Here is a 12449-nt window from a genome sequence, read left to right as displayed (position 1 = left end):
CTTTTGAACTGTTGCCTTATGCATCACCATACTGGTCCTGCACCTGGAATTACATCTCTGAAGTGTTGGAGCCTATTGTCCCCATACCTTCGGAGCATGACGTAGGCCACATTGCAACAGAATAATGCACGACCACACGTGGCACACAACGTTCGAGACGTCTTGGTCGTCCATCAGATTGCATTGCTGCCTTGGCCTCCCATCTCTCGCCTATCGAAAATGTCTGGTCGATGATTGCAGAATGACTGACCCGGGATACACCACCCGCTGCTACACCAGATCAACTTTGGCAATATGTGGAAGCAATGTGGACTGCTGTACCCCAACATCACATCCAGAGCCCCTTTGATTCAACGCCGAGTCGTGTAGCAGCGTTTATAGCCAGCAGTGATGGCCACACTCAGTACTGATTTCGTCATATTCCTCACTTCACATGGGGCTGTATTTGCAATCGCGCGATCTTTGAACAACGTGTTATAACCCAAATCAATTTGGCTGTGTTATATCTGATCCTTCTCGGTGTTGAATTTTGAATGACCAACAGTGTAACTTCCCAACACAGATGAATTCCTTGTTAGGAAACGCAGAACAGCAGATTTCTTCCAACAGTGAACAAGAAACTTCAGAGGACGAATCGGCAGGTGACAAGTCGCCTTAGGCATGCGAAATTTTGCAACAACCATTTATTGAGAGTGTCGATTCGGGTTTTGCTTCCATTTCTGTCACTCAAACAGTACACGAGCCTACATCTGTTATTGACAATCCGCACTCAGTCGTTGCAATACCAGTAAACATGAACGTGTAAATCAGTGATCCAACTTTGTTAGAGCTGCTACTAAACAAGAACCAAACACTTGAAGGAAACACAGAACAATTTCATAAAATAGGCAAAACTGAAGAAGAAAACACAAAATCACAAGAAGAACTAAGTAAAAATATCAAGAATCTCGAGGAGAAACAACAAAACCTTTCTGTAGGAATCCGAGAAGTGATTAGAAATGTCTTAAAACCTTTTATTACGAGGCTAGAGGCCGAGCTACACAGTCTTGAAATTGAACAAAATAATTTAAAAGCCACACAACAGTGCAGCAAAGAAGAGCTGTTTGCAAAAATAAATGCCAGTATGTTATCAAAGAATGTCGTAGATTTGACGACAAAGATGGCAAATTTATCCACAAATACAGACAACGATACTGGTCTCACAGATCCTGTATCATTTTTAGACACAACAGAATATCAGGCACTTCAGAATTTTAAAGAAAGTCAGACTTAAGTCGACCAACAACAGAAACACGTAAACAACATGCGAGAACATTTGACACATACCGAATTCAAACTAAACAGTAGTGACGACACCAATGACTTCACACTTTCACCTTCACACCCACGATCAGAAGCTTGTGATGAAAATACCAATATGTGATGTGCTGGTGACTTTCCCACAGAACAATATTTTTCACCAAGACATGGCAGGGAGCCGCCTGCCAGGCGCAGTAGAGAACATCCCGGCTCTAACCGAAACGACAGTTTCGATTACAAGCACTTTCTAACTGTTCGTAAATTCAGAATTTGTCGAAACCTTTGTAGCCACATCCATCCTCAAACCTGGTTGGATCAATTTTTGTTTTCACTACCACCAAGTTGGCCTTTAGGCCACGAACTGGAATTCATGTGTGGATATCTTGAAAGCGAGCCAGCCGTGAGGATGTGTTCTGTAATCAGAGATTCTCAAAGAGAAGCCGATTTTTACTACGGTTTCTTGTGTGTGTGCTGGTCGCAAGCTACACAGGCTCGAGTAAAGCGTAGTACAATAATAAAAAATTTTGATCAATCCGAGTTATCTAGCCTGGTCTGCTGTTTTGAGATGTTACGTAGGAACAACCAATATCTCGCATATCCGTGCATAACAAAACTGTATTCATATTTGCGTCACGGAATATTAGCAGGAAAATGCAAGGACGACCTCGATGCTTTCCAAGGTTTTGCTATAAGGACTGGAACTAGACACCGATAACCATATCACTAGAAAACATGAAAATAAAATGGCTCTAAGCACTACGGGACTTAACATCTAAGGTTATCAGTCCCCTAGACTTTGAACTACGTAAACCTAACTAACCTAAGGACATCACTCACATCCATGCGCGAGGCAGGATTCGAACCTGCGACCGTAGCAGCAGCGCGGTTCCAGACTGAAGCTCCTAGAACTGCTCGGCCACAGCGGCCGGCATGAAAACAGAAATCGTGATTCACGACATTCTTTTCTGTCGTACAGTCATAGAAATGACTCTCGCAAAACTATCATTACCATAGAGACAGTATTACAGACTGCAAAACAGGCAGCATCCACATGATTCACACTGGCAAGATCGAAACAATTATCGTGACGGTAAGGATCACGATCATGGTAATCGACAGAACAGACACTATGAAAACGAGCACAGACACTACACAGTAAGCAGAAAACTACAGGAGCGACTCATATTCTGATGCACACAGTTTTGTTACGTCGAGCCCACAGAAATTATATCAAAATAGGAATTATGAACAGTCATCAGAATGGGCAATATTATCAGAACAATACCAGAAAACACAGTCAACACTGGCAAAAGCCGGCCGCGGTGGCCGAGCGGTTCTAGGCGCTACAGTCTGGAACCGCGCAGCCGCTGCGGTCGCAGGTTCGAATCCTGCCTCGGGCATGGATGTGTGTGATGTCCTTAGGTTAGTTAGGTTTAATTAGTTCTAAGTTCTAGGGGACTGATTCCCTTAGAAGTTAAGTCCCATAGTGCTCAGAGCCATTTGAACCATTTTTTTGAACCGGCAAAACGCTAGTAGATCAAGTCGGCCGCGACTCGTTGAGATAGTTGAAGTGAGTCTGCCTAACCCAACGACGACTCGCAGCGCCGGCAGCTGACGAAACTATATATAGGACTGAAAACATCGCTGCCGAAGCAGTAAATTTAGTACGTCTTGAAGGCGCAAAAGATGCTTTATTACAGGAATCAGATAATACACAGACTGCTTTCGCATATCCAGTGACACATGTTTCTTTAGGTAACATCAATTTGTCCGCGGTTCTTGACTCAGAGAGTGCCATTATCAGTGGTTAGTGAAACTGCATTCAACAGATATACAAAGATGACAGACTGTCCTACATTGCCTGTACGCAAAATCAAACTACAAGTTGCTATTTCAGGCAAAATTGATGATGTACAATATCAAACTTGTTTGGATTTCACAAGTGAAGGCATTAAATCTGGATTGAGTTTCCTAACTGTATCGCTTTTGTCGAGAGAAATGATATTGGAAGTAGGCTTTTTAAATGAACACGAGCCACTTTCAAACTTTAATGAATCTGAGATAATCTTGGAAATTGAAGGTGAGTGAGTTAAAATCTGAAGATTGGATCTCAAAGTAAGATGAGGAAGTGAATTGCCCATGCTGTTTGACAGACCGTGGAACACAGGCTCCACCTGAAATCTTTTTATGATGACAGACATTCTTTACATATTCTTGTGGTGACACTGATCAGAAAATAGATATACACAGTTCAATTCAAGAGAAAATATTCAGAGTGGAGCATTGCAATGATACAGATATATCAACGTGCCTATCGTTTTATGAGTGCTGACAGGATAAGCATTTACTGTTAGAAGTTATAAATAAGATAAATGTCATGACTAATACGAGAATTACGAAAAGTAGGTAGGCGAAGACACTAAATTGAGGATGTAGTAGGTGCACCTAGAAAACGGGAAAGAAATGACTACAGAGACACGGAAGCAGTAAAATGTGTGAGTAGGCAGGTCGAATGAAACTGCATATATGCTTTGGTTGAAGAAATATTTTGATTGCGATGTTGAAATATAAATGAGTATAGACAGGTTGAATAATAGTTATATTATGTGGTTATGGTGGTGTGATAACGAAATGTTTGAAGGAAGTTTGAATATGATGTTTTTGGCAGGCAAACTGAGATGAAAGATATTACGAGAAAAGTTTGAAGTTTCAACGAAAATATGAGTTCATGAAGTATGTAGTACAGAAGTAAGAAAGCTGATTAGTACAATAGAACAGTATATGACACTAGGAGGAAGTATCACACAGTCTTACTGAGACATTGTTTTTGAAGTGCACACAATTCCCTTTCCTTTTCCTTTACATGAACTATATACGTTTATTTTTTCTTCTCTTACGTTGTGTGTGTTTTTCATATATGTATTTTTACATATTAGTCGTTAGTTCTGTGCAACCATAAATTTTGTGAGTGGTTAGATGACGTAAGATCTATTATCGTATGCACACTAGATTTTCTTGTACAAGTTCATGACCGTTTGTCACCACTAGAAAATATTGACGTTTGGCCAGTTGCTCCACTTGTTAAACTCTACTTTTGGATTTTGTACAGAATATTGCATAATTATTGGTATTCATGGACTTTTTCTGATCACACTGTTTATTGTAATCTACAGATATTCATGTTTTGTGTATAAACTTCATCTTACATTTTCATGGAATGTTCTTGTACAATTTCACATATTTGCTGGGAATAAGGTCAGATTTTACTATATACGAAAGCTTCATGTTTTTTGGCTATTTCATGTAGATACTTATAGGTCATCTCTTAGAGAGATAATACTGCGTATACAGATCAGATTTGTCTAATGTATTTAAAAAAAAAGCACAACTTTAATTAGGTTGCCAGGGGTTTACCTAATTGTTTGCACAGAGTTAAAGGAAATATTAGTACTGCATGCAGATATGCCTACGAGACTTCAAACGGATATTTCAGTTGTCAGTTGCAAATTACTTCCATAAGTCTTCCCATATTTGATTCTACATTTACTATCAATCTTCAGTGTATTGTCAGTGATGGACAGTCAGTTACCTTACTGGGTCTACCTCTGATATAACTTAATCCATGCTTTAACAAATGTATCAATATTGTGACAATTGCATTCCCTTTCTTTGCCACAAGAGTAATGACAAGAGACATTAAACAGTATCTTCGTTTGTGCAAAGTGCTGCATCATTTTATATCCAATTGTGTTTCCATACTAGCCTCAGTATTAATGATATGAGATATTAAAGCAAATCTTTGATGGTTACAAGTGATGCAACACTTATCTACAACGTACAAAACTCGACAAATAGTATGTGTGCTCCCTTCCTGTGTGAAGACAATTTTCATATGTAAAACACTAATCGATACATTCTCTTGCCCATTGTGTAACCTTAAGTCTTAACACTTGTATTCTTATTTATATTTGTATTCTTATAGTAGCTTATTGTACTCACTTCTTCGTAATTTTTTAAGAAAATTCATTCTACTTGCCTTACTACTGCTAAAACAATCCACATAAAATTTTTTACGTTTCCTGCCATTGTAAATAATTCACAGGGACAAAAATGAATGAGCATGCTGCACGAGTAGTGTATAAGATCCTTGACTCTGTGCTTAAGTTTATCTGTGATTCGCTTGCTCGCCGGTTAGTTGTGCAGCGCTGGGGAATTTTTATTTGAGGCTGAGGCATAGTAACGAGTAGCCCTCATATTCTTGTCGGGTCTTCAACTGGATCAAACTGTCATCTGCACACAATATTTCCCCGGTCCTCTTGGCCACCATCATCAGGTGAGCAAAGCTAAGCCGCTCCCGCCGATAACTGATTCGAACTGCGGACGACTGAGACTTTACATATAGCGAAAATAGCACGTGTGCTAAGGTGAAATGCGCAAGCGCTCAATCGTTGCTGCTGCCTCTTGGTGCAAGAAGAGTTGCAGCACCTACAGTGATGAATACAGTCGAAAAACCATATATAAGCACCGACTTACAACTTGGCAAAATTTTTGGCGTCGGTCCTCGACCCTCATGTGAGTAAATGTGAACGCCATATTCCCAATTCGATGAATTTTATTCAGCGTTTGAAGTCGTTTCGTCTTGGTGCCTCTGATTTACTTGTCAGTTGCGATGTGGTGATGTAACACTTGACATATTTTGTGTCTGCATCGATATTTCTATGTCAGTTTGTATACAAATTTCAGTTATGTGAACGTTTGAACGATGTTGTTTAAAATGTGCCTGTGAATTTAAATAACTACTGGAATTATTGTTATATACTGTACTGTAAACAACTTGGTCTATAGTTAGGGAACATACGGTTGAATTTAAAAGATGTAGGGAAGCCCTACAGCTACGGAAGTAGCTTGGCGGAGTGGAAAAGGTGTGGTTGGCGCGCAAGTGGCAACTCGTCCTTTGTGACGTGGTTAGGAGTCTGGGCTCAGCAGTGGTGTGGTTAACATCCCGTTAACAGTAGCGGACAATTGCGGCTCATAAACCTGGAGTTCAGAATCCTGAAGAGCTTAAGGGCAGTATTTATGGGCCTCGGATGCTGCATTTGGTGATACCATTGTCATGACATGGTTTTGGCCCTGTAAAAATGTAATTTCGACGCCAAGAAGATATGTAATAGGGTGAGGCCAACAGTATTGCTATGATTGCATCGCCACCAGGTTAACAGCCACTGCAAATTGAGCCACCAGTGCGCCTTCCAATAAATTGTTTATATTTGGTACTCTGTAAGTGGACAAGGTATTTGTGAAATTTGGTTGATTTTATAACAATAATTGTGGTGTTGCTAAAAGCTTTACACCTGGGATTTTCCCTAATCACAAGCCTGGACAGGAATCCTATCCTAGTGAATTTAATTCCGAGTGTCCTAATTTATTACGAGAAAGTGGTTGAACTTGACTTTAATGTTGTGTTGTCAGTTTCAAAGCCAATTATAATTTTCAGTAGATCAAAACACTGCTTATGGAAGCACATTTGTTATTTAAAGAGTTATAGTTTGTTGTGCTTCACTTAGTTAATAATTAATGATAAGAATACTTACATAGAGCTACACAGTCAGGGGTTGCTGATACATGGTACACAATGTGAAATTTGAGGTCCTGCTTCCTGGTTACCTGCCAACATTACAGTGACCACAACTGCAAACACCACTCGTTAATTTACCCACCGGACCTACCTCTCGAATTCTTGCCCAAGAAGAGCTTGACTTTTCTAGCCGCCACGCTAGACCTGTCACTTTTGGCTATCCTGGGCCCGATTATAGCAGCATGAAATGGCCGTGTGGCAATGGAACATCTGCTCGTTCACGTAAGAAAAAGTCGGACTGAACAACGTCATCAACTCATGAATATAGCGACCGGCACATCAATCACTTGCGTAATATTGGTAATAATAAGTACACTGCTATTTCAGATGTAGAACTGGTCTAATTCCACCCTTACCTTATATCAACCTGCAGGTCTACCAGAGTCATGTTGGCACCAATGAGGGAGCGACTCAACCACAGTCAGTAATATTAAGTAGTGAAAAAAAGAGAAAAAGAATAAAACCGAGGAGGAGACAAAACTTAATGCTAAGGCATCGAAGGGTGAGATCCAACAGCTAGTGAAATATAAAACGAAAAGGAGGACATGCTATAGATTTATTCCAAGCTCGGATGGAAAAATGAGCAATTGGGTCATCTAAGGAGGGAGGAAGTGTACTGGCTCAGAATCTGTCATCCAGGAAAGCAGCTCCCCAATAGGAGCAGGACATGGTCCACCGGCCAATGCCCTGCCAGAACTGCAACACCAACAAAGTCACGCTTCTGCAGTCCGTACTTCCGCGAGTCAACCAGACTAACATTCTGGTTACGCGACATCTGATCGTCGACCCTGCGTCAGACATTTTGTCGTGGCCTCGATACAAGGGCTTTTCGCAACTGCCAGAACATGGAATTGGGGTTGGGATGGGTTGTTTGTGGGAACAGACCAAGCTGCGAGGTCATCGGTCTCGTCGGATCAGGGAAGGACGGGGAAGGAAGTCGGCCGCGCCCTTTCAGAGGAACCATCCCGGCGTTTGCCTGGGGTGATTTAGGGAAATCACGGAAAACCTAAATCAGGATGGAATTGGGGATTTAAACCACCAGGACCACTCTATCACAGCAGGGCCATCCAGTGATGCACAGTCTGTGTCAGTCGTCTCCATATCTATGACACAGTTTCCACTGGGCCATGAACCAACATCTGCTGCCTGAATGTCTAACCTGGGCACACAGACCTCGCCTCGCTGCCACGCTGCCAACCACCTGCCATATGCCGGTATCTGTCACCATGCTGTGGTAGTTGGGTCGCCATTTCCATCTACAGGGAACGTCTGTGTCAGCACATCCACACCGGTTTGCCAGGGACTGGGGATCATCCCCCTCATTTGCAGTCTGTCTGTTTCAGACGCGCTGAGCCACGTCTGCTCGTGTTTGTCAATAAAATATTGTAACAACTCATTCGTTGCGTTCATCGCCCGCTTCTCTGCCAGCTTCCAGCAGAGAACTACTCTCCGAAACCTACCCTATATTACACCTGTTACATTTACAATGAAGTCCATTCGTTGCGCCAACAGTTACAGAATAAGTCGAGCATTGTTCCACTAATTGTACAGACATCTGGGCTGTTGAGTAAAGAAGAAACAGGAATGTTGGCACCCTTCCGACTTTATCAGGAATCTTGAACGAGTACTACAGAACGAGATGAGTAATAGGGAAAAAATCAATACAGTGATTGCTGCTCTAGCAGGAAGAATTCTGGGCTATCTAAAAACAAGACTATTTGTGGTGCAAATTTGTCGCCACAAGAACGTTGGACAATCAAGGAAGGAATTACATGAAAGAGTATTGTGAGTCACAGTTTCGAAAACTTAAATAACTAAAGTCAGAAGGTATGAATCTGAGATAGTGTGGGAGCTCTGGGAAAAAATTCCAGGTGACTCAAAAGGATACATCAGAAGCAATGGTAAAAAGTTCGACGATATTTTATGGGCAGGAGTTCGAGGGATCAATACTTATCAGATGGGCGTCTCGGTAGATCTTTAAAGGAAAAATCCAATTTGGTCAGAAGAGTCTGTGTCTTCTGTGTTTCAGTGTACTGGTTACGTGAATGTCTGCTGATTAATTTTCCGCTTCGAGTACAATAAGGAGAGTAATGGGTACTTTAGTTCTTGACAATGTGAAAATAGAAAAGGTCATCATACAAGCTACTGAGCCGGCTGTAAGTTTCACTCAAATGAAATAGGGATAAAGGCAACCAACCTTCCTGAAGAGAGTGCATTGGCGATAAATCGAACATCCAAGTAGATAAACGCTGTATAATAGCATAGAGGACTGAACTTTTATGCACGTAGAAGTAGAGTTGCAGGTGGCTTGTAGTTGGATTGATGACAGAAGGAAAGCGTCCAGACAGACACACCATAAAAAACCTCAGACTATACGTGGGAGGGGAAGGGGGACAGGGGGAAGCAACACTTGATCTGCTCTCTCTTTACTTTGTCTTTCCTTTGTCTGGGTCGGCATAGAGCTGTGGGCTGGTTGCTGCAGCCATTATACACGGCTTTACAAACTCCAGGCGGCACACATGTCACATAACTTTAAGATCACTCGTCTACATTCCACGGCAAAGCTATTCCAAAACAGGCTTGCAGTTTCCAACCAGGGCAACGCCTTGTAAATCGTAAACGTAAAACACTAATGTGAAACTTAAGGAGACCAATTAAATTTGTGTAATAACAAGAGTCGCAATACCTACTGCGGTGGCTGAAACCATGATTAGTCGCTATGCCATCTGTTCATTACGTGTGCCTATCAGCACTATTGGTAGTTTCAAGTGATATATTCGACGCAAAAAGTGTTATGTGGTCCTGAATAACCTAGTTCTGTAATCCAGTGAGTGTGGAATAAGCATAGTAGCGTCATAATTAATGAGGTTGCTTCTGGAATGTAATGCAGGATTGAGTTAAGGCTACAGCAATCACTGTAGTTGCGGGGGGCACCGAGTTTTGTGGCCCTGCCATGAACCCTGTAAATATTTGTTCTTATATAATGAAGTCTGGTTTCCTGTTAAAAGAAAAAAATACTCCAAATTTAGAATGTTAACAGGGTCCATTGGTGCTAGTTCCGCTGTCCATAGCACCTTCATGGTTTATTCTACTTTTTCTTAAATCGGACAGCTAAGATGACCACCGTTGCAGTTGTCCAACCTGTGAACCGATGAAAATAGGGATTTTAATTTCTGTCCCAATCGGTCTCCTGCCTGTGCGGAAATACCAGAAATGTTTGATGTCGCTGACCAGTGCGGTACGCCTTGTCCGTTAGGTAGGCCAGCAAATGGTTTGGGATTTCTACTGCTATTCCACAGGTAGACGCGTTCGAGTAAAGGGCCCTAATGTTTCCGGTGTCTTGGTTCAGCAACTCAGTCAGGTATGAAGTACGAAGGCAGTCTGTGGTCTGTGTCTGGTGCTACTGGAGACCGTGATTTGTTCTACGCTAGAGTGTAGAATGCCAACGGCCTTACCACAGTGGCAACATCGGTTCCCGTCGGGTCACCGAATTTAAGCACTGTCGGGCTGGGCTAACACCAGGACGGTTACCATCCGGTCTGCCGAGCGCTGTTACAAGCGGGGTCCACTCAGCGCTTGTGAGACAAACTGAGGAGCTACTTGATTGAGACATACTGACATACGGCCAGGAGAGCAGCGTGCTGACCACATGCCACTCCATATCCGCATCCGGCGACGCCTGTGAGCTGAGGATGACACGGCGGCCGCCCGGTACCGTCGGGCCTTCATGTCCTGTTCGTGCGAGATTTTTTTTTTTTAAGAAAACGTGGATGTGACGTCATAAAAGAGCAGTTGTGCCAAAACGGTTCATTAAATAAATTTTTAAACCGAATTGACAGTGTTTCAGTGAATGTACAATGTGATGTGAAAGAATGTTGTGTTTCTAAAGCTTCATCAGTTGAAAAAGCTGAAGAATTATACGTTTCGTGCAAGCAAGGACTAGTGGCTGATAAAACCATTCCACAAGCGGAAATAACTGATAATAATATTACTGCAGGCTAATATCTCCAACACGTAAGGAAATCATCTAAGGAGGGTAACGGCTTTCAAGTTGTCAATAATCTTAGCGATCCATATCCTGGCCGGATATTATAAATGATAATTTTAGAATTAGAGAAATTAACGAAGGCCCACAAGACATTAGTGAAAAAAGTCAAATTTCCTGTGGATAGCGAGACAAGAAGGTGTTTCACTGTCTGTCATTGCATCCGTCACCTTACAAGTGATTAAAAAGTTAAGCAAAAGTGGTTTCTATATCTCGAACAAAAGATGCTGCGTACTGTTTTTGTTGCAAGTTATTCGAGTGCCGGCACTGTCGCAAGAAATGGTTTAAGAAACTGATAAACCTTGTAAAAAGTGTTCTCCAATCATGAACTGTCCCGCAATCATTTCACTGAAATGTCAGCTGGAAAGTGCTTTTTCAGAAAATTAGAAATTTAAAATTAATTGATCGGACAAATCAAAATCAAAATGGTCAGGAAGCAAAGAGGTGGATAACGTTTTTGTTAAGGTTATTTTCCGTATCATGTTTCCTTGCCGAAAGAAATCTTCCGTTAAGAGGCGACCATGAAACGTTGGGAAATCAAGGTCATGGAAACGTCTTAGGGCAAATTCAATCTTGTATTACATAATCATGTTAATCGTGTGGCTAAACATGGAAAGTCACATAAACTGAAATCATTACCATAATTTTTGATGAGATTGTATCTGTCATGAAGGATACGATACTCAAAAATAAACATTATTCAATAATATTGGACTGTACACCAGATTTAAGCCACAAGGAACAATTAAGCGAAGTTTTAAGAGGAATAGATATGTTTTCCATACTAGCTGCAACTAAAGAATATTTTATTGGTTATTTTTGAAGCTAGAGACGCAGAGACACTGCTGGAAAACGTCCTACAGAATTTGTACGTCAGATACTGCATGACCTTGGCATACCGCTTGCAGAGTATAGGGGACAACGTGAAGGGCAAGCAGAGGGGTACTAAAGCTCGTATCATCGAAGAAAATCAAAGAGCTCATTATATCCGTTGTTGTGCTCATAACTTGAACTGGGTTCTTAGTGAGGCAGTTAGATCATCATCTTTTTTTGTGTAGTTCAAACATTGTTCACATTATTTTCTGCGTCTATGAAGCGCTGAGAACCATTTAATAATCACGTAAACCTAACTCTGAAGCCACTGTGTGTTACAAGATGGGAGATTAAGATTCAGTGTGTTCGGGTTGTAAGATCTGAGCTTAACAACGTAAGGCCTGCATTAACAGAGTGAAAGAACACATGGAAAAATGATCCAATGCGTTTCAGTGAAGTTTCTAGTCTCGTGAAAGAAATCTCAAACTTCTTTGTGTGCTGTGATATGGCATAATATCTTTTGCCATGTCAGCAGAGTCGATAAAACGGTTCAGTAAGAGGCTATGCAATTAGACACTGCAATAAAACTAATAAAATCGGCTCTTAGTGTTACTGGAAAAGTATAGGGTCAACGATTTTGAAAAGGCTAAGAAAGAA

This window comes from Schistocerca piceifrons, chromosome X (assembly GCF_021461385.2).
Source record: "Schistocerca piceifrons isolate TAMUIC-IGC-003096 chromosome X, iqSchPice1.1, whole genome shotgun sequence".
NCBI classification, from domain to species: Eukaryota; Metazoa; Arthropoda; class Insecta; order Orthoptera; family Acrididae; genus Schistocerca; species Schistocerca piceifrons.
The sequence above is the reverse complement of the archived record's forward strand: the minus strand, read 5'-3'. Positions refer to the sequence as shown.